Raw genomic sequence first — 24,527 nt, forward strand, 5'->3', positions numbered from 1 at the left:
TCTCTATCTCTCTGTCTATCTCTGTCTCTCTCTCTCTCTGCGGCAGCTGGTCAAACAGCACAGTGCCAGAGGCTTTACTGATCAGGCCAAACAGATCATTACTCTTCTCAAACATTGAAATCACAAAGAGACACCATAAGCTCCAAGATATCAACTGTTCCATCATAGTGAATACGAGAGCTCCCAGTTACAAGAAATGAGTCAAAAACAGGAAGGAAGAAGTACCACTCTCTCACCACTTACTATCTCTTACTACTACATACAGCAATTCCCCTTAGCAGGTAGTGTAACCCTAGTGCTACAGGATAGATGTTTAGATCTGATACTAGGGTGTGTTCAATCCTGTAGCGCTGTACATCACTATAGAGATTGACTTCATTGATTAACTGGTGTACATTCTTGGACAGAATAGTCAACTCCTTTGGCAGACAGCTCCACATGAGTCACTGGTAAAGCAGGATCACTGCTACCATAGGAATAGAGTCAAAAAACACTGGGATTATTTTTGTATGCAAGTCAGTTAAGAACAAATTCTTGTTTACAATGACAGCCTACCCCGGCCAAACCTAGACGACGCTGGGCCAATTGTGCACCACCCTATGGGACTGGCAATCACGGGTGGATGTGATACAGCCTGGATTCAAACCAGGGATGGCAGTGACACCTCTTGCACTGAGATGCAGTGCCTTAGACCGCTGCGCCACTTGGGAGCCCTAATCTACAAGCAACGTTCAAGTTTTATATATATATATATATAACACTATATAACACTATATATAACACTTCATTCTTAACTATGCTAAAGACAATTACTCATACTGTGAATTACCTACAGAATGCAAAAAGGCATCATTGTAAGTGAACGTAGGATTGGACAGACAGAGACATTTTCTGTTTGAAATAAGACGTGTTTTCCATTCTATCTGACTGGAACTAATTCCATCAGGAACGAGGAACAAAACTCTCCAATCTAGTTGCTCACTTTCCCCTTAGGACCAGTGAGCTCCAACACCATAACTGCAGAGCACTCATTGTAATTAGAAGGATAGGCACTTAATTAATCAATGTAACTAATTAATAAACATAAACAGATAGACAGTTACATCATCTGTTTGCTCAAATAACGTACTGTATGCTAGATTAATTGATCCTATGATCTGTGTACATGATACAGACAACAATCTTCAAAAGTACCAGAGAGCCCACTGTGAAAATCTGATATACTTGTAGAGTATATTGTTCCAAACAATATGTCTTAAAATGAACAAAATCAAAAAGGGTACTTTTGAGATATTAATATTTTATTGTTCAATAAATGAATGTGATATGTTTTATTCCAGAATCTAGACATACTCCATATTTGAGAGCACACTATAATGAGACCAAGATGTCTGTATCACGTACAGTTCATGGATCATAGGGTCTTTATATAGGTCTAAAAAGTTCTAAATGATACAAATGTAAAAAGCATGTCAAATCCTTCCTCCCAATGAAGTTTATATGTGAGAATTGCCTGAACAATCTAACATACCCAAAATATTTCCGGGCTGTCCTAGCGTGGAATCTCCCAACACTGATATCACCCTCTAGCAAAACAACATGGAAAAAAAGAAACAGTGCATTTTACAAAATATAGAGTTGAACTTAAAGAGTAAGTAGTCATTGATCCACTATACATCACCCTCCAGCCAAAAAACAACAACATGAAAGAAAAATAAATCGTTTTACAAAATATAGTGTTGAACTAAGTGGGGAGATAGTCAATGTTAGGATAACCCAATTATAACTTATTCTCAACAACAAGCATTGATCAATGGCACAGGAGGTTGGTGGCACCTCAATGGTGATGACGGGCTCGTGGTAATGGATGGAGCGGAATAGGTGGCATGTTATCAAACACATCAAGCACATGGTTTCCTTGTGTTTGATGCCATTCAATTCGCTCCGTTCCAGGCATTATTATGACCCGTCCTCCCCTCAGCAGCCTCCACTGATTGATGGATACCTTATTAAAAAAGTACATTGAGTGAACAAAATATGAGGAACTTTCCATTACATAGAATGACCAGGTGAATCCAGGTGAAAGCTATGATCCCTTATTGATGTCACTTGTCAAATCCACTTCAATCAGTGTAGATGAAGGGGAGGAGACGGGTTAAAGAAGGATTTTTAAGCCTTGAGACAATAAGACATGGATTGTGTATGTGTGCCATTCAGAGGGTGAATGGGCAAGACAAAAGATTTAAGTGCCTTTGAATGGAGTATGGTAGTAGGTGCTAGGCGCACCGGTTTGAGTGTGTCAAGAACTGCAACGCTGCTGGGTTTTTCGACACTCAACATTTTCTCGTGGGTATCAAGAATGGTCCACCACCAAAAGGACATCCAGCCAACTTGACACACCCCCGGAAGGCATTGGAGTCAACATAGGCCAGCATCCCTGTGGAACGCTTTCGACACCTTGTAGAGTCCATGACCCGACGAATTGAGGCTGTTCTAAGGGCAAAAGTGGGTGCAACTAAATATCAGGAAGGTGTTCCTAATGTTTTGTACACTCAGTGTATATTATGAACACACAACACAGACGGTCTTACTACATCCTCTGTTGTAAATGGAGCAGGTTGTGTCCTCCTTTAGACCGGCAATCTGTTAATGTGTAAATAAGGCTGCGTGCGTTCAATAATGTATCTCCAATCTGGGCTATGTGGAGAGGATAGATGGAGAGCAGGAGATATGGCCAGGGAGGGCTGGTGCAGATTGGGCTCTGGTTTTAGCAGCCAGGCAGGAAATTTGCTATTAAAAAATAAATCAGCGTGTGTCTGGGCTGGAGGAGCGGTGGCTGATGAAACGAGCAGCTTTCTGTGTACAGCTCCTTTATTTCAGGTCTGGGACCCCCATTCATCCTTTCTATCCCTTTTTAAAATAAATCACATTTTCCCTGTGGAGAGGTGTAATGTGTTAAAGGCAAGCCAAACAATATCTATCATGTGGGTTTGCAAACAAACTAGGCTGAAATAGGCCTGGGCCCACAGCACAACCTCTTTATACTCTCCAAGTTTAAAGTAGAGTAAAATAGTTGATACATAGATTTATCCTTGCCGATAACCAACAGATTTCTTTCATCCAATTTCCACCCAACAGAGGGGTCTCTTTAAAGATGAAATACGCAGTAGGGGAAACAGGGCCACTATCCGCCCACCGGCATTGTTATTGTTTTTGTTGACGAAGTGAAGGTGAGGAGTATCGTGCAACGTGGTAAAAAAAACTGCAGTTCATATTCTGCTGTTCAATCACGTGTGCAATGATGTACGAGAAAAAAAATGGTGTTCGTTGTTTGCAGTAACTTCTTATATCCCTGATCTTACCTGTTTCAATACACAGAGACAATATCCCTGATCTTACCTGTTTCAATACGCAGAGGCAATATCCCTGATCTGACCTGTTTCAATACGCAGAGGCAATATCCCTGATCTGACCTGTTTCAATACGCAGAGGTAATATCCCTGATCTTACCTGTTTCAATACGCAGAGGCAATATCCCTGATCTGACCTGTTTCAATACGCAGAGGCAATATCCCTGATCTGACCTGTTTCAATACGCAGAGGCAATATCCCTGATCTGACCTGTTTCAATACGCAGAGGCAATATCCCTGATCTGACCTGTTTCAATACGCAGAGGCAATATCCATGATCTGACCTGTTTCAATACACAGAGGCAATATCCCTGACCTTACCTGTTTCAATACGCAGAGGCAATATCCCTGATCTGACCTGTTTCAATACGCAGAGGCAATATCCCTGATCTTACCTGTGCACATAGCAATCTCTTGCTTTTAGGTAGGTTATACATAATATCTCTCTCACATACAAATTCATCCTTAATGTAACAAAAGGTTCTATGTTGTTGTTGACTGTTTGACATGGGTGGTGTTAAGGCCACTGGGCTGTGCGTGGTTGTACAGTGTCCCACAGGGCCCTGGGAGCTACACACACATCCGCATGCACACGCACACCATTGGGATGTGCTTCACACACTGTGGCCTTTCATAGGGTCTCATTAGAGGGGCAGGATATTATGGCTGACACAGCACATGAAAAGGAGTGTTGTTGTTCAGGCTACCCTATTGGAACTCTCTCTCACCTATTACCCCACTCACTCTTTCTCTTTCTGTATCTCAGTCAACACAACAGCTAGGCCTACATGTTTAATGTATACTGCAGATGAGAGGGAGAGGGAGACTCACAGGTGACCAATGGAAAGGGGATGGAAGTGCATAACATTTTAACCTCCTGAAAAGATCTATAATTGAGTTTATAAACTGAAGACGTGACATAAAAGCTATTAGGCATCATATAGTGTATTATGAATGACTTGCAAGGCAGTTCTGTGGTGAGGCGATAGGGACACATTGCTCTTAGGCATCGATCGATCTCTGTTCCCAGAGAGAGAGAAAGATCTATTCCAGTTGTAATGGATCCTCTGTGGCCCAGGCAGCCCCTCTCCCACGCAATCCATAGAGACCCAGCCCGGTGAAGACAGACCGAACCGCACAGAACATAATACAACTCCACTTGATTTCCCACAGCAGAGAAAAAACAATGGATAAATGGCAGTTTTTAGTCTTTTAACGACTGTAGGATAGTGTAAAAGTGAAAAGCTGACATGCCTTGCGTTGGAATAACCCAGAACAATATTACCTGTTTGGATAAATGAATAGGCATGCACAGTGAAACGATCATAATCAGATTAGAAAGTATTAATAATAATGAATCAAACATTTAATGTTTTATCAACAGTGTGACTAAATCAGTGTGTACTGTACTGTACCTAATAGCCTAGTGAGGATGTCCATGGGGGACAGGGCAGGGAGGGCAGAGTAAGAGTGTCCTCTGCTGGAAAACTGAGGAATTGATACATTTCATCAGCCATCAAGGAGCTGCCGAAGGGGTGACAGTGATAGCTCTCGTTATATGTCCTGAGCCACAGGCCTACTGGAATACTCCTCAGTATGCCCAGGGGTCCTCCACAGTCACTTTGTACATGAGGGGAGTTTCTAGATGTGTCAGCCAGAGAGATGCTCACAAAATAGTGGGGCGTGAGGGTAGGGGGATAAGGCAGGGAGTTTGGGGCCCCGTCATGTACATGGCACACTTGGGACAGTCACACTGACAGGGGCCTGGCTGGCTTTAACTCCCTGAGACTGTCTGCAAAGATCAGCCTCCTTATGGAAAGAGAGCGAGAGCGAGAGCAAGAGAGACAGCGAGACAGCGAGACAGCGAGACAGCGAGAGAGCGAGAGAGCGAGAGAGCGAGAGAGCGAGAGAGCGAGAGAGCGAGAGAGAGAGAGAGAAAGAAAGAGAGCACAGACCATTCCGTAGGGGAGAGCAGGAGAGTGGAAATAGCAGAGCAGCTACAGGAGCTACTAAGGCTACTACTTATGAATGTATTATTTAACTCAAAGGGTGGACTAGCAGCCATTGTGAGTTTTCCCATAGCAAAGCAGGAAGTTAAAGCAGGAAGTAAAAGCAGGAAGTGTACCCTTCAATATGTGCTGTGAGTTGTTGATTCAACTCAACTGATATTACAAAAAGTACATTCCACTGTATGAGCCACATCAGTTAACATCATTTGAATGACCATTCTACATTACCATATAAATTATTACATCACAATACCTGGCAGCCATTGTGCGTGCATCCATGAGTTTATCAGTCAAATTGCCAGAGTTAGAGATTTCAAGCCCGTTCTACTCATTATATTTCTATGATGACTCATTCACGGCCAATTATCATGGTACATGTACTGTATCTAAGTAACCCACAGAAACCTACAGTAAGACAGCAGAGAATACCAATTCCCAGCGAGCTAGTGGTTAGCTACATCAGCAAACATATGGCTGAGGTTGAGGTTATAGAATGCCATACTGCATGTATTTGGATAGACATTGTAAGACCAACTGTCAATCTACTATGGTCAGGGTCCCAACATGCCTATGATAGCAATATGAACTGACCAGTGTACACAAAAAGGCAAAAGCAAATGAGTTTCACATGCTTTCATGACGAGGGGAGTCATCAGTCAAGTCATGCCTGAAGGCCACTGATGCAGGAGTCATACATGCCTCCTTGTTGGTTTCCACAGGTGAAAAATGTCATAGTATATTTTATTAATTCATTACTATTGACTGGACTCACCATGTTATTTGCAACTCAGTGGGACAGAATGCACACAGAGAGGAAACACGCAGAAATCATTACATGGGTAGAAACTGGGAACCCACAGCAGGCAGTCAGTCAGCTAGTATATATTTAAGATATAAGGCGGTGGTGGAGGTGTGTTATATGGAGGTGTGTTATAGGAGATGTGTTATATGTCTAATATGCCACAGCTAAGGGCTGTTCTTAGGCACGACCCCATAATGACAATGCAAAAAAAGCTAATTTATATTAAAATAATATTTTTGTAATTTCACATTCACATAAGTATTAATACCCTTTACTCAGTACTTTGTTTAAGCACCTTGTGCAGCAATTACAGCCTCGAGTCTTCTTGGGTATGACACTACAAGCTTGTCACACCTGTATTTGGGGAGTTTCTCCCATTCTTCTCTGCAGATCCTTTCAAGATCTGTCAGGTTGGATGGGGAGTGTCGCTGCACAGCTATTTCAGGTCTCTCCAGAGATTTTCGATAGGGTTCAAGTACGGGCTCTGGCTGGGCAACTCAAGGACATTCAGAGACTTGTCCCAAAGTCACTCCTGTGTTGTCTTGGCTGTGTGCTTAGGGTCGTTGTCCTGTTGGAAGGTGAACCTTCGGCCCAGTCTGAGGTCCTGAGCGCTCAGGAGCAGGTTTTCATCAAAGATCTCTCTGTACTTTACTCCATTCATCTTTCCCTCAATCCTAACTAGTCTCCCAGTCCCTGCCACTGAAAAACCATGCTTCACTGTAAGAATGGTGCCAGGTTTCCTCCAGACGTGATGCTTGGCATTCAGGCCAAATAGTTAAATCTTGCTTTCATCAGACCAGAGAATCTTGTTCCTTATGGTCTGAGAGTCCTTTAGGTGCCTTTTGGCAAACTCCAAGTGGGCTGTCATGTGCCTTTTACTGAGGAGTGGCTTCCGTCCGGCCACTCTACCATAAAGGCCTGATTAGTGGAATGCTGCACAGATGGTTGTCCTTCTGGAAGGTTCGCCCATCTCCACAAAGGAACTCTGGAGTTCTGTCAAAGTGACCATTAGGTTCTTGGTCACCTCCCTGACCAAGGCCCTTCTCCCCCGATTGCTCAGTTTAACCGGTTGGCCAGCTCTAGGAAGGGTCTTGGTAGTTCCAAACTTCTTCCATTTCAGAATGATGGAGGCCACTTTGTTCTTGGGGACCTTCAATGCTACAGAAATGTTGTGGTATCCTTCCCGAGATCTGTGCCTTGACACAATTCTGTCTCGGAGATCTACAGATTATTCCTTCAACCTCATGGCTTGGGTTTTGCTCTGACATTCACTCTCATTTGTGGAACCTTATATAGACAGGTGTGTCCCTTTCCAAATCATGTCCAATCAATTGAATTTACCACAGGTGGATTCCAATCAAGTTGTAGAAACATCTCAAGGATGACCAATGGAAACAGGATGCACCTGAGTTCAAGTCTCATAGCAAAGGGTCAGAAAACTTACGTATGTAAATAAGGTATTTCTGTTATTTTTTATATATATATGTACATTTGCAAACATGTCTAAAAACCTGTTTTCGCTTTGTCATTATCAGGTATTGTGTGTAGATTGATCAGGGAAATTTTTTTTTTAAATAACGTCCCCAAGGTAAACAGACTATTTCTCAGGTCCAGATCGTAGAATATGCATATCATTTACAGATTAGGATAGAAAACACTCCAAAGTTTTTTTTAAATCTGTGTTTCCTGGCCCGTCTTTCTTCCATTTAAAGGGGTATCAACCAGATTCCTTTTCCAATGGCTTCCTCAGGCTGTGACCAGGCTTTAGACATAGTTTCAGGCTTTTATTTTGAAAAATGAGCGAGATTTTCCAAAACTAGTCAGGTGTCCTCAGAATAGTTCCTGCGCGTGAGAGAGGTAGCTCTCCATTTTCTTTTTCTCTCTTATTGAATAGGTTACGGTCCGGTTGAAATATTATCGATTATGTTTGTTAAAAACAACCTGAGGGTTGATTATAAAAAACATTTGACATGTTTCTACGACCATTACGGATACTTTTTGGAATTTTCGTCGAACGGAACGAGGCTTTGGTTTTCTGAACATAACGCGCAACCCAAATGGCGTTTTTTGGTTATAAAAGTAATATTTATCGAACAAAAATAACATTTATTGTGTAACTGGGAGTCTCGTGAGTGCAAACATCCGAAGATTATCAAAGGTAAGCGATTAATTTTATTGCTTTTCTGACTTTCGTGACCATGCTAATTTGGGGCTAGCTGTTCTAGCATTGATTGATACACTCACAAAAGCTTGGATTTCTTTCGCTGTAAAGCATATTTTCAAAATCTGACACGATAGGTGGATTAACAACAATATTTCACTTGTGATTGCATGATTATAAATATTTTTAGTAATATTTTGCGCCCTGCAACTCAGCGGTTGTTTAGGAAAATGATCCCATAAAATTGATCCGTAGCGCAGAGAAGATAAACAACAGGTTTCATATTTTGACTAGTTGATGGGAGAGTCAGTACAGGACATACAGTACCAGTCAACAGTTTGGACACACCTCAGTCAAGGGTTTTTCTTTATTTTGACAATTTTCTACATTGTAGACTAGTGAATACATCAAAACTATGAAATAACACATATGGAATCATGTACAGTAGTAACCAAAAAAGTGTTAAACAAATCAAAATATATTTTAGATTTTAGATTCTTCAAAGTAGCCACCCTTTGCCTTGATGACAGCTTTGCTCACTCAACTTTGAAAGTTTCTTCAAGTGCAGTCGCAAAAACCATCAAGCGCTATGATGAAACTGGCTCTCATGAGAACCGCCACAGGAAAGGAAGACCCAGAGATACTTCTGCTGTAGAGGATAACTTCCTTAGAGTTAACTGCACCTCAGATTGCAGCCCAAATAAATGCTTCACAGAGTTCAAGTAACATCAACTGTTCAGAGGAGACTGCGTTAATCAGGCCTTCATTGTCAAATTGCTACAAAGACCACTACTAAAGGACACCAATAAGAAGAAGAGACTTGCTTGGGCCAAGAAACACGAGAAATGGACATTAAACTGGTGGAAATCTGTCCTTTGGTCTGATGAGTCCAAATCTGAGATTGTTGGTTCCAACCGCTGTGTCTTTGTGAGACGCAGAGTAGGTGAACGGATGATCTCCGCATGTGTGGTTCTGTTATGAATTTTATGAATAATGACTAAATGATGTATACATTTAACGTAGAACTATAACTAACAGAATTCTACCCTGTCTCTGTATAATGATAAATAATGTTTGTCCATAAGAAAGAGGACTGTTAGCAGGCAAGGAACTGTGGCAAACAACTTGTGACCACTGTGGAACTGATAACAGGGAAGGAAGTCTCCCCACCCAGGGAGGGGAGAGACCTTGGGCTTGTAGTAGATTGTATAACAGGTGGCAGTCAATGTATGAGAAGGAGAAGACTTGTGAACTATATTGTCATTGTCTTAGAGGAGGAGGGACAGTTATGATGAAATGAGAGGTATATAAACCAATGTACATGTAAGGATGGGGGGAGCTCTCGTAAATAAACTTTGTTGACTATTGTAGACTGGCCTCTGTCTGTTTCATTTCAATAAGAACCTTACAAATTCTTAGTAACAGACAGAGTGGTTTAATTGAAGTTTAGTTTATGAACATTGAGAACTGTCACGCCCTGGCCTTAGTTATCTTTGTTTTCTTTATTATTTTAGTTTGGTCAGGGTGTGACATGGGGGATGTTTGTGTGTTTTTGTCTAGTCTAGGGTGTTTGTATTAGCTAGGGGGTTTTGTAGAGTTCATGGGGTTGTGTTCAGTGTAGGTGTTTATGTAAGTCTATGGTTGCCTGAATTGGTTCTCAATTAGAGACAGCTGTCTATCGTTGTCTCTGATTGGGAGCCATATTTTAGGCAGGCAATGGCATTAGGTAGGTTGTGGGTAATTGTCTATGTTTTGACGTTAGTTGCTTGTCTGCACTTTCGTTTGATAGCTTCACGGTCGTTTGTTGTTTTGTCTAGTTTGTATTAGTGTTCGTGTTCGTTTCTTCTTCTATTAAAAAGAAGATGTATTTATATCACCTAACGACGATCATGACAAGAACATAATTCTCTTAACAGGTTCCTACTGTGAAGCATGGAGGAGGAGGTGTGATGGTGTTGGGGTGCTTTGCTGGTGACAGTCTGTGATTTATTTAGAATTCAAGGCACACTTAACCAGCATGGCTACCACAGCATTTTGCAGTAATATGCCATCCCATCTGGTTTGCGCTTAGTGGGACTATCATTTGTTTTTCAACAAGACAATGACCTAACACACCTCCAGGCGGTATAAGGGCTATTTGACCAAGAAGGAGATGGAGTGCTGCATCAGATGACGTGGCCTCCACAATCACCTAACCTCAACCCAATTGAGATAGTTTGGGATGAGTTGGACCGCAGAGTGAAGGATAAGCAGCCAACAAGTGCTCAGCATATGTGGGAACTCCTTCAAGACTGTTGGAAAAGCATTCCAGGTGAAGCTGGTTGAGAGAATGCCAAGAATGTGCATAACTGTCATCAATGCCAAGGGGGCCTACTTTGAAGAAACTTTTTTAGTTACTACATGATTCCATGTGTTATTTCACAGTTTTAAGTCTTCACCAATATTCTACAATGTAGAAAACAGTAAAAATAAAGAAGAACCCTGGAATTAGGTGTGTCCAAACGTTTGACTGGTACTGTATGTGTGAAATTTGTTTTGATTTAGAATGGACCATTATCATGCACCTGTCTCTAACCAGGAAAAGAAAAGACATGGTCTCTCTCTCGCTCACACACATACGTAATTGTTATCCCAGCACCCATCACCAATCTCAGCGACTCGCCCTAAATGTAAATTATAGGAGTGTCATATATACAGGCCCTCTGGTAATCATGTAATGAAACCAGGCAAGCAAGTATGCATCACCATGAGTACACCTTGATAAATAACCACTCATAGAGCCAAGCCAGTGATGCAAACATGAGGTAAATATAGCACAATTACAGAGGCAGAGGAGAGGATGGTGGTGGTAGTGGTGGGGTGACTCATTCCAAAGCCATCAAAGAGAAAGTACTGTCTCCAGCTTTAATAATCTGCTAGCTGTCAGTTCTTGTACAGTTGACATCACATCTGCATCCCAAACACTATTTCCTACATACTGCACTACTTTTGACCAGAGCCCTATGCACTACTGTATATAGGGAATTGAGTGCCCACATCGTCAGAGTGGGTGTTGAAACAGCAGCACACAGATGTGGTCTCCAGATAAATCATTGATTGCAGAGGAATCTGATGCATTCATACCACCATGCCTTGTAAAAAAAAAAGACCATTAGTACCAACATCCACCTCTAGATAGTGTTTGTGCTACAGTAGCTAGCTGCCTGGCCTGCAACAGCTATGAAGACCACTGAACAGATGTATAATTACCACTTCATTGTTAACATAGCTATCAGTAGGCACATGTACAGTACATTTCGAACAGGAATAGAAATAGAAAAAATATGACGTTACTTCAGTGTGTTTGTTAGTCCTGCAAGTTAAACTCAGCCACCGTCTGAGCCTCCTTTAACAACATTGACCCTAGTAATTACAAGCCTGTAATTGAGACAACACTGACCGTGCTATAATTAAGATGGTGTTCATTACCATATTATAGCACAGTACATCATACTGTAGAATGTAATTGGGGAGAGAGAAAATGAAAGAGAGAGAAAGAGAGAATGAGGAAGTGAGAGAATGAAAATGAGAGAGAGAATGAGGGGAGAGAGAAAAATAATCTGATGCACACCGACAGACCCCAATGTCACATAGTTTGACTTCTACAGTGCAGTCAGAATACAAGCAGCATGATAATGAAATAAGCAGAGAGAGCATAATCTCCTGAGCAGCCAGCCCAGCGGCCTCATAGACTTCTAGCTACCGCATAAATAATCCATGATATGAGATCTGGCGGAGCTTTAATGGAAATTGACTGGGAGAAGTTCAGAGGCTTTTCTCTCTCCTCAGCTAGTTCTGATGCACAGGAGGTACTGGAGGGAGAGTAATGAGCAGCACTGAGGGGCTGACTGACTGGCTACACTGTTAGACAGACTGAATGTAGGTCTGATGAATGCTAACTGATGCTTAGGTTGGAGATAATGTGGAAGGGTAATGTTTTAGGATACACTCTTTTCATGGCACTTCGATACAAAGTGATTTTCGTAGCAGTTTAGGAGAGCATTTTCGCTAAACCGTTTCCTAACCTTAACCTCAGTCTCCTAACCTACTACGTTAATTCTCCTAACATGCTGCTGCGTAAGTTCGCCTAACCTGCTATGAAAAAGTAACTTCGGTACCGAAGTGCCGTGAAAAAGTGTTTCCCGTATTCTTTTTAGGTGATTAGATGAAAATGGTAGGCTATATATTTAGGGTATCCATTTTGTAGAGTACAGTTATTATTTCCTGCTTGGTAGACAACTGAGTGGCGCAGCGGTCAAGGCACTGCATCTCAGTGCTAGAGGCGTCACTACAGACCCTGGTTCGATTCTAGGCAGTATCACAACCGGCCGTGATTGGGAGAGCCATAGGGTGGCGTACAATTGGCCCAGCGTCGTCCGTGTTAGGCTGGGGTAGGCTGTCATTGTAAATAAGAATTTGTTCTTAACTGACTTGCCTAGTTAAATAAAGGTTAAATAAAACATATAAAAAAACAGTACAAAGCTATAATTGTCTTATTCTGAGCTTCAAAATCGTTGGCTTTACGCCACCAAAGGTTAATGAGGTCAGGGAAGGACAAAGAAACAAGTTAGGAGATTCAGTGCCATCCATCATAGTGAAACATGAGCCAAGCTTTAACCGAGGAGCAACCATAAATTAACCATTGGAAGTAGATTGATCAAGATGTCTTGTATTTGGACTGATTTACTGTACATGTAAATAAATCAGGAGACCAATACAACTCTAAAAACCATCATGCACTCTATGGCCTTGTAAAGTTTATATAGCCTATATTCATTAACCCTACCAGTAATGACCTACACATACTATGTAGGTAAGGAATACATAATTCACACACAACTCCTGCCTACACAATAATACATCATAATAAATGTCTACCTACTGTAAGTATGCAGCAGTGCCAGCGGGATATGTTCCATAAAGTTACCCCCCAACAGTCCCAGGTCCCTAGAGACACACAGACAGAAAGACAGAAAGGAGCCAATTATCAGCTGGCCTCAGGCTACTGTCCCCAGAGTCCCCCGTGAAGCCACAGGATCCAGGGTGAGAATGGGATTTCCAAGGTCACTGTTCTACAGCTGAGCCCACAGATTGTTTTAACCCTCTAACTGGCACCCCAATAAATAAATATCAGAAATAAATAAAAAATCAGAAATTATGTGTATTTAGCTTTAAAGGGGAAGTTTACCTAAATTTCCTAAGTGATTCCATACATTGAAACTACTGTAGTTAGGTGGAGTTTGCCTTCTCCCTGTAGTCTATAACTGGAAAGCTGCAAAAACGCACTACTAGCTCTGCTCTGTTGTGAGTCATAGAGAGATTGGGAAATCAGCGAATTGTGGACAAATTCTTTGTTTCATTGAAAGCATATGGCCGAGTTAGCTATTTTTATCAAAGGTACTATCGGTTTTGAGTTAGGAAATATGAACTTTTCCACCTAAAACGATTGCAAAAATCCTTATTTTTATGTAGCCGACTGCATCAACAACAGAGATCTGTAACAACTGCATGTGCGCTCTGGTGGGGCATACTCTGTGACATATGTGCCCTTATTTGGAGCTTGATGTCACAGATGCGAGTTTTATGGGGGAAGAAGGAGCTGGCACAAAGTTTGAAAGACGTATCACAGGTAGCCTAAAGTTTGTTTCAGAAAAGTGGAAATCCGAAGAGATGGCAGCAAGAGCAAGCTGGTGTTCTGTCCCTGGCTGCAAGAAATCTAGAGAAGAAGGAACAAAATGTCACTGTTTTCTGTTGAAAGATGCAGAAGATGGCAAGTAGCTATAAAAATCTGTAAATACAATGTCAACACTGCTACAGCCAATCTTGCAAATCTACTGTACATGTGTGTAGTAGCCTAAGCAATTCATCAACGATGACTATCAAAGAGATATACAATCAGAAATGGGGAAAAAACACTGAAGAAAACTCAGACACAGCTGTTCCTTCTGTATTCCCATGGACTGGATATGCTGCCGTGCCAAAATACAGAGAGGCAAGTGTCAAAGCAAACATGCAGAGGTACAGTATGTAGTCTAATCAGCAGTTCGAGTGGATCTAATTCTGTTGTAACCATTGCACCATATTATGTAAACATTACCTAGGCGCTCTACCGGTTAGCATATGTGCCCTGTGTTTATGACAAGGGGGTTAAGGAGATCATAGACAGTAATTGTGTCACCTTACATTACAGAATAGACTGAATAAAAATGAAAGGTGTTGTATTTTAATTACTTAGGATCGGTCTACTCTCTTTTTTTCATAATCATAATCTCTAATGTCTGTGTGTATTCGTAACCCCCACCTCATGACTATCCTAAAAATATAATACATTTTAGCCCCATTGCCATAAAAAAATATATTACAGAATATAAACTTGGTATCACTTTATACTTGTGTTAGGATGTCAATACACATAACAATAATAATATGGCATATAACCCAATCTATATCAACTGTTAATACCTTTCACATTTAGAAATGTATGTATCATGAACTCACATTGTGTCACAAATAACAGTGAGGTCAATTTCCCCATCTCACTCGCAGGTTAAGTCCTCAATAGATTGGTCTTCAAAGGACCAAGCAACAGCAAGCTCCTCTGGCACCCGTGTGAAATGATGTTGTCTACTAGATATTTTCACACCTTTTCCCAATGTCTGATGTGTTGGCTAGCTATGGCTTATTTGCATGACAACATTTCAGGCAACTGTATAGCCTTGTGTGGAATACCTGAACCCAGGAACCAGTCTTTTAGCACAATGGCCATAGCAAAAAAAGTTTTACAGGTTAGTAAACATGGTATCACTTGACTTGTGTGTTAGGGTGGAAGTTTTTCTTTGTCAATACAAATTTAAATTTAAATTGAATTTAACTAGGCAAGTCAGTTAAGAACAAATTCTTATTTACAATGACGGCCTACCCCGGCCAAACCCGGACACATAACAATAATAGTTTGGCTTATAACAATTTGGGCAGGACACAAGCTACAACTGCCACTGGTACTTGAAGAACTTCAATTAATGGATAAAACCGATTGACTTTATATACATATTTTTATTATAAAATGTATCAAGCATGTAAACTGCGTCTACAAAACATTTTAAGAACACTTGCTCTTTCCAAAACATAGACTAACAAGGTGAATCCAGGTGAAAGCTATGATCTGATATTGATGTCACTTGTTAAATCCACTTCAATCAGTGTAGATGAAGGGGAGGTGACAGGTTAAACAAGGATTTTTAAGCATTGAGACAATTGAGACATGGATTGTGTGTGCCATTTAGAGGGTGAATGGTCAAGACAAAAGATTTAAGTGCCATTGAACGAGGTATGGTAGTAGGTGCCAGGCACACCGGTTTGAGTGTCAAGAACTGAAATGCTTCTGGGTTTTTCATATTCAACAGTTACCCGTGTGTATCAAGAATGGACCACCACCCAAAGGACATCCAGTCAACTTGACACAACTGTGGGAAGCATTGGAGTCAACATGGGCCAGCATCCCTGTGCAACATTTGACACCTTGTAGAGTCCATGGCCCAACAAATTGAGGCTGTTCTGAGGGCATAAGGGGTTGCAACTGAATAGTATGAAGGTGTTCCTAATGTTTTGTACATTCAGTGTACATCGCATTCTGAATACATTATGTTTAACATAATATAAAGTACCATCTTTCCTGTTACAACATAAGCTACTTGTATTTTGTGAAACACCAACATTTAGGCTGTGCTCCTGAAACAGTGCAAGCAGTGGGTTGCCAAAACAATCTATTAACCATAACAATTCCAATTAATGGAGAAACTGGTTGACCAGGTGTTGGAGCGGCGACAAGATCTGACGGTGGTTTACAGGGATCCTTCATCCCACCTGCCCAAGCCTAATCTTCCAGCCAACATTGCCACAATGGAGAGACCTGATAATGAGGACCTGGTCAGAAGAAATTGTTCCAGGATTAATGTTGCCATAAACAGACTTTTGCAAATACAATAGTTGCTTACATTGTGCTGAATGCTAGGTTGTTTTGTTTTCTATATGCAACCAAATGTCTTCCCTAAACAATGTGTTCATTTTGTGCTCCAGACTACAAATATATTATAAAAACAACAAAATACTTGCTTTATTGATCTATTTGCATGGATATTCTTTATTTTTACAGTCACAGTACCAAACCTGACACACAGCACACACATTAGAGGCTGGGAGCAGCACATACTGTACCTGTAACTTTGACTATTCACAAGTCCTGTGAGTCTTCCACTTCCTGAGAACCAGTGTGAAAACCCCATATGGCGATATTTCGCTCGGATGGCATTTACCACGCAGGATGGGAGAGGAATCATGACTGCTGGATGCAGTGTCTCACCACGGACGACCCACTCCAAAACGATGCGGTATGAGACCAGTCTGAACTGTCTGGAATGACAATTATAGATCGAAGGGTAAAGTGGATTTGATCATCTGGAGCAGCAGTCATGTTTCTTGACAATATGAAAACAGGTTCTTATTTTCTGTTCTTCGATTTTGTGTTACATCTGCTCCTGCAACGCCCTCTACTGCTCATCCTGTGTCTCCTTGATCTGCCACCTCCCCCAGTGCTCTTTCCCTCTGTGTGTGTGTGTGTGTGTGGAGACAGGTGTGCTGGAGTCAGAGCAGATACCCACCAGCTGCACCCTGTTCCATAATCAAGACCTCTACTAATACTCAGCCCTGCCACTTCCACGCTGCCAGATTGTAATTTCTGCTCATTCTGCCCGCTCTGACTCTGGTCCCTGTCTCCAGTCCCACGTCTCGTCATCCTGCTACTCTATCCTGGATTCCCCACTCTACTACTCCCTTGGATTCCCTTTCAGAACTGCTTACCCTTTCTCAACCCCTCTCGCCTCAGCCTCCGCACTTGGTTTCCAGCAACTCGCCCGAGCTTCCCCTGACCTGCACTCCATCTCCCCCGTGTTTCAATAAATACCTTGGTATACTTTATCCCAGTCTCCTCGTCTGAGTCTGCTCTTGGGTTCCCCTGTTCCACTCCGCATAACATTTTGCTGTTATTTCAAGTTCAAACTGTAGGGCTATATTTCATACAGTGCCTCCAGAATGTATTCATACCCCTTGACCTATTCCACAATTTGTGTTACAGCCTGCATTCAAAATGTATTTAAATAGATTTTTTCGCACCATGTACACACAATACCCCATAATGACAATGTGAAAACACGTTTTAGAAATGTTTACAGGGCCTCCCGAGTGGCGCTGCGGTCAAGGCACTGCATCGCAGTGTTGCAGCGTCACTACAGCCTCGATCCCAGGCTGTGTCACAACCGGCCATGACCGGGAGTCCCATAGGGCGGCGCACAATTGGCCCAGCCTCATCCGGGTTAGGGGAGGGTTTGGGAGGGCTTTACTAGGCTCATCGCACTCTAGTGACTCTTTATGGCGGGCCGGGTGCCTACAACTGACGACCGCAGTCAGCTTGAACGGTGTTTCCTCCGATACCCTTCACCTCTCCCGAGTCCGTTGGGGAGTTGCAGCGTTGAGACAAGATCGTAATTGGATAAAGAAATTGGGGAGAAAAAGGGGTAAAATTACAACAAATTAGGAAATGTTTGCAAATGTATTAAATGAAATACAGATATCAAATTTACATAAGTATTCACACCCAAGTCAATACTTTGTAGAAGCATCTTTGGCAGCGATTATAGCTGTGAGTCTTCCTGGGTAAGTATCTAAGAGCTTTCCACAGCTGGATTGTGCAACATTTGTCCATTATTCTTTTGAAAATTCTTCAAGCTCTGTCAAATTGGTTGTTGATCACTGCTAGACAACTATTTTCAGGTCTTGCCATAGATTTAAGTAGATTTAAGTCAAAACTTTAACTCGTCCACTCAGGAATATTCAGTCTTCTTGGTAAGCAACTCCAGTGTAAATTTGCCCTTGTGTTTTAGGTTATTGCCCTGCTGAAAGGTGAATTAATCTCCCAGTGTCTGCATTAGAAAACCTCCCTGGTCTTTGTGGTGAAATTTGTGTTTGAAATTCACTGCTCTACTGAGGGACCTTAGAGATAATTGTATGTGTGGGGTACAGAGATGTGGTGGTCATTCAAAAATCATGTTAAACACTATTATTGCACACAGAGTGAGTCCATGCAACATATTATGTGACTTGTTAAGCACATTTTTACTCCTGAACTTATTTAGACTTGTCATAACAAAGGCGTTGAATACTTATTGACATTTTAGCTTTACATTACTTTTCAATAGATATTTCATCGTTCAGGACACCAGAGTTGATGTGGTCAGCAAAATCCCTGTGGTCGTGAAAGCAAACTGGATCATGTAATCAAATTCTCTGTGTAACGGCTTTCTTCTGTGCAGCGTGGTAATTGTCCATAATGTTTAATTAAAGACAATAAACGTGAACACTACAAAATACAAAACAACAAATGTGAAAAACCGAAACAGTTCTGTCTGGTGCAGACACACGAAGACTGAAGACAACCACCCACAAAACCCAACACAAAACAGGCTACCTAAATATGGTTCCCAATCAGAGACAATGACTAACACCTGCCTCTGATTGAGAACCATATCAGGCCAAACACAGAAACGGGAAAACTAGACACACAACATAGAATGCCCACTCAGCTCACGTCCTGACCAACACTAAAACAAAGAAAACACAAAAGAACTATGGTCAGAACGTGACACTCTGCAGCATAAGCATTCTTCATGAGTCGGCATTGGATCACACTTACCACAACTGCTCCACCAATCTGTGTTCATCCTGGGGATGTGGTCCTGCTGCGGCCTTGGTGGCTAGAGCCGCCATATGAAGCTCAATTTGCCTCAATTCTTCATCAGAATACTCTGGCTCAAATAAATACGGTTAGAAAACAGCATCAGCGCACCTCAAGTACTTAACCTATCACTCGCAAGGTTTTTTGTCATCAGACATGATTGGTTGTTGTTTCATTTGTATAAGTAATATGTAACGCTAAGCTACTGTCTTCACTTCTACCCCGAAAGAAACTTGAATAAGGGTCTTACACGCAGTTTTTACGTAAAGGTATTCCCCCAGGAGAGCGCACATTTGCAGTTGTTACCTATCTCCGCTGTTGTTGCAGTTGGCTACATAAAATAATCGCAATCTTTTTAGGTGGGAAGGTACACATTTCCTGACTCAAAACCGATAGTACTTTTGATAAAAATATAAATTCTGTTACGGCCGTTAAAAGAGGAGGACCAAGGTGCAGCGTGGTAAGCGTACATTCTTTATTAAATAAAAACGACGCCGAACAAAACAATAAACACTACAAAAACAAACGGTGAAGCTAAAGGCTATGTGCCATAAACAAAGTCAACTTCCCACAAAGACAGGTGGAAAAAAGGGATACCTAAGTATGGTTCTCAATCAGAGACAACGATAGACAGCTGCCTCTGATTGAGAACCACACCCGGCCAAACATAAAGAAATAGAAAACATAGAAATAAAGAAACAAGAATGCCCACCCTAGTCACACCCTGGCCTAACCAAAATAGAGAATAAAAGCCTCTCTATGGCCAGGGCGTGACAAATTTGGCCGTACGCTTTCAATAAAACAACGAATGTCAACAATTCGCAGATTTCTTAATCACTCTTTGACTGACAACAGAGCAGAGCACAAAGAAACCTCACGAGACACATGGCCCGTTTTTGCAGCTTTCAAGTTCTTGATTGCAGGGAGAGAGAGGGGCAAACTCCACCTAACTTGTTTCAATGTATGGAATAACTTGGGAAATCTTTGCTTTTAGGTAAACTTCCCCTTTAATATTGGCCATCAATTCATATTTTTTTATTTGCATGACTTAAAATTTGATAGATAATGCAACAAACATCTGAACCAGCCGCTTGAGTTGTCCAATTAGGGGTGTACTGGACTTTTTAAATAAAACAAATTATACATAATGTTAATGAATGTATGCTTCAGTTACTTATAATGGAAGACAGGTGTAGTTAAATGAGGACTGATATCAAATATGAATAAAATATTATAGATGTAGGTCAAAATAGGAATATTTAAATATATGTAAATTATTGCATAAGACATGCCACCAGAGGTCTCTTCACAACGCCCAAGTCCAGAAAAGACTATGGGAGGCACACAGTACTACATAGAGGCATGACTACATAGAACTCTATTCCACATCAGGTAACTGATGCAAGAAGTAGAATCAGATAAAAAATAACAGATGATGAAAATACACCTTAAGGAACAGTGGGGACTATGAAGAGATACAGACACACACATACAGTAGACATGCTAACACACTCTACACAGACGTACACATATTTTGTATTGTAGATATGTGATAGTAGAGTAGTGGCCTTTTTGTGAAAAGTGTTATGAAATGTCATGTAATATTTGTAATTGTATACAACTGCCTTAATGTTGCTGGACCCCAGGAAGAGTAGGCAGCAGCTAATGGGGATCCTTAATAAATACAAATGTTTATATGCTCATAATTCCTGTAAAATGACATGTACTGAATAATATTGTGAAACATATTGAAGATTACAGGCAGACAGTAAATATTGATGTTTTCATATTTATATGTTTTTATTTGCACAGTTCAAAACATCCCATAACAAATATTTATCCATTGTCCATAACAGCTAGCTTTGACTAAATTGCATTCCTTTAAAACCTCTGATGTAAAGTCCCGTTTAAATATGTATTTTCCATTACAAGGTGAAATCTTATAGTTAGTAATTTTCTAAATTGATTATACTATATTTAGAAAGTATAAGTCATTTCAAGTCATACAGTTTTGTTGAATAGGAAATACAAATATGAAATATTTGATATGATGTATCATATTTGTTCTGTGTACTTGAGCTTGTGTCCTCAATAGTGACTAAACCTCAGCAATTTATAACTATTTTTACCAGAAAGGTGAGATTGAACCTTTCTGTCAGTATGCAGCATTAATAGTTATTGTTTATGGCCCTCATGATAAATCATACATTTTTGGGATTACGTAGATTACATTTTCCATTACACATACTTACATCTAACCACCTGGTAGAGCATATTTTTCAAGAGTTCCTAAAACAATATTTTAATAATTTCATCCTTCCAAAATAATATTTGAAAATGATACTGTCTTGTAATTTCCCGTTTTATACACAATTAGTACTGAAAATGTGTGATAAAAAAACGTTTATTTTACCTTTTCTAAAACTATCTGGGATTTATTTTCGAGAACAGATTCTGAAGATCTGAACTGGTTAAGAAAATCATATTGCCTCTGAGACCATTTAAATCATTGCAATTTCTCAGAGGATGAATTATAGATACTCAAACTCTTTCATTCGGATTTCAATAAAAAAAATCCTTGCCAAGAGTGAGAATCAAAAATGCAACTGTCAACAATACTTGTGAATCTGTTTTTAGTCTGTGCCACCCGCTAACTACCAACCGACACAGTGGGCCAAGTGGAACACAATATTGGCATCCCATTACCTATGATGGAGGGTCAACCTGGGAACTCACAATCAATGCTCAGCTCTGAAGCTGCCTGAAGGGGAAACAGTTATAATGCTTCTCAAATGCCACCCTTTTCTCAATATGGTGCCCTGCATTTGACCAGAGGCAAAAACACCACATCACTTTCATTCCTTCCTATGCATATTTGAGAACAATCAATACTCATTATCCATGGTAGTGTATCGAATACCTTTAGTCATTTAATCAAGGAGACGTGTCCTATATAGACAGCAGTTTTTCCCGGATTCTTTCTGCTGAGATATAAAGGAGGTGAATGAGATGAATGGCCTATAGGACAGTTTTGTTCAATGATGTATAGCCCCTGTCAGCTCTATGGACCAGGTCAATTAACTTAGTACAGCTGAGACTAAGGAGAATATCAATCAATACATCATACATGGCAGAGGAGATGACCTATCCATAACATGCTGCCACAGTTAAAAACTATTTAACAGTCCAAAACGATTTAACCGACATTGGACACAATGAAAAGGCTAATGTGAACAACACATTCTGACAGATAAAGCTGCTGGGAAACTACAGAAAGAGTCTAGGCCTAATGAATTAAATAAAGGGAAAAAATCTGCTATTGAGAGTTCTGTTTTGTCTCAGAGTGACAGCTCCTTATAAAAATCAATTCTAAAATCATAAAACCAACGCCCTTAGTATTAGACAAAGCCCGACAGTGGGCCCTTCTCAAACTAAACTTGCGTTCTGTAGAAATGTGAAAACAATTTAACAAAAAATTTGCACTAAACAATCTGTTTCGATGGTCAAACATGCTCACTTTCAAATTCCCGCTCCATGCCCGTATTAACTACAAAAACTATTTCAAAAGGAGCATGTAGCCTAATAACCCTGATTCAATACGCAATCAAGCTTGAAATACGTATGAAACATGCATGTTTTTTTGCTTACCTCTTTCTTTGACAGGAGTTTGGGTGCTCCGTCTGTCTCGTGCGGCTGCGGCAGCTGAGGTGCACTGGTACTCTGCTCAGGATGATGATGATGAGGTGCTTGTTGCCTAGCGACGCGCAACCATCAGCCAATGAAATCATTTTCAAGAAGAATGTGCAAAATAGTCGATGCCTTCAGCTTATCATACATAACCTACTAGGAGCTTCAATAACAGTTGAGAGCCAGCTCTTGGTAGTGGAACAGTTGGTTTTTCTCAGTCAGCCATAATGACATTTTAAAATGCAAAATCTGGGAAAAACTGAAGTGCCTTCATGAGAGTAAAGTAGCCTATACCTACAGTGCATCGGCTACAGAACAGCTTCAATGCACCCTGGCATAGATTCTACAATATCTGGAACTCTATTGGAGAGATGCGACTCCATTCTTCCACAAGGAAATTCCATTATTTGGTGTTTTGATCATGGTGGTGGAAAATTCTGTCTCGGGCGTCGCTCCAGAATCTCCCATAAGTGTTCAATTGGTTTGAGATCTTGTAACGGTTCTCCTCTTCCTCTGAAGAGGAGGAGCATGGATTGAACCAAGACGCAGCGTGATACTTAGACATGATATTTATTAAGACAAAAACGAACTAAACTTGATACTACACAAAATAACAAAACGAATGAAGACAGACCTGAACTACGAACTTACATGAAACACGAAGAACGCACGAACAGGGAAAACAGACTACATAAACCGAACGAACAAAACCAAACCGAAACAGTCCCGTGTGGCGTAACATACACAGACACTGACACAGGAGACAACCACCCACGACAAACAATGTGACAACACCTACCTTAATATGATTCTCAATCAGAGGAGATGAAAACCACCTGCCTCTAATTGAGAACCATATCAGGTACCCATAAACCAACATAGAAACAGAAAACATAGACTGCCCACCCAAACTCACGTCCTGACCAACTAACACATACAAAAACTAACAGAAAACAGGTCAGGAACGTGACAGATCTGGTCACTGAGACACACACACACTTTAAACCCCCTATGGCACTTTGAGACCCCTCTTTTAAAGTCACTGGGATCTCTTCTAGCCATGGTAGCCAAAATAATGGGCAACTGGGCATTTTTATAAATGACCATAAGCATGATGGGATGTTAATTGCTTAATTAACTCGGGAACCACACCTGTGTTAAATATACTCTGTATCTCTCATTTACTCAAGTGTTTCCTTTATTTTAGTAGTTAACTGTATGTGATAGCTGGCGAAGTGGTAGACTTGTGGAGCAGGAGCAGCTCAAATCAATTTGAATGGATGCCTACCTCAAAAGTTCATACACATTTCTTGATTATCTAACTTCTTGTTCTTCCAATGCACAATTACATTTTATGGACATTAAAGCTTGAATTGGACCAGTCAACAATCAATAGGCTACACATGCAACATCATGACAAATGAAAAAAGTTACAACAGTGACAAAATTGTTTAAATTTAGTAATTTTCTATAGAATGTATACAAGCACAAACACAGTTTTTTAAAAGCAGCTATAGTATTTTGAACATACATTGTTAACATACAGTACGTGCTATGTCTTCATCACGAAATAGACATGTGTCCATGATGGGCACATGCTGCATCGGTCTTTGCTTGCTGGTCATCAAATGC

The 24,527-nt window shown here is 40.8% G+C and overlaps 1 protein-coding gene across 1 annotated transcript in view; it reads right to left on the reverse strand.

Moving 5' to 3' along the window:
- Positions 1–23,188, reverse strand: part of LOC139557483 (rap1 GTPase-activating protein 1-like) — a 129,735-nt gene extending 106,547 nt beyond the window's left edge. Inside the window, exons 1-2 of the mRNA XM_071372368.1 lie at positions 22,857–23,188; positions 13,305–13,369 (exon numbers count right to left, since the gene is read on the reverse strand). The gene's annotated coding sequence lies outside the window, so the exon portion shown is untranslated. The remainder of the gene's footprint in view (positions 1–13,304; positions 13,370–22,856) is intronic.
- Positions 23,189–24,527: the final 1,339 nt, after the last annotated feature.

Source organism: Salvelinus alpinus, chromosome 28, assembly GCF_045679555.1.
Source record: "Salvelinus alpinus chromosome 28, SLU_Salpinus.1, whole genome shotgun sequence".
Classification (NCBI taxonomy): domain Eukaryota; kingdom Metazoa; phylum Chordata; class Actinopteri; order Salmoniformes; family Salmonidae; genus Salvelinus; species Salvelinus alpinus.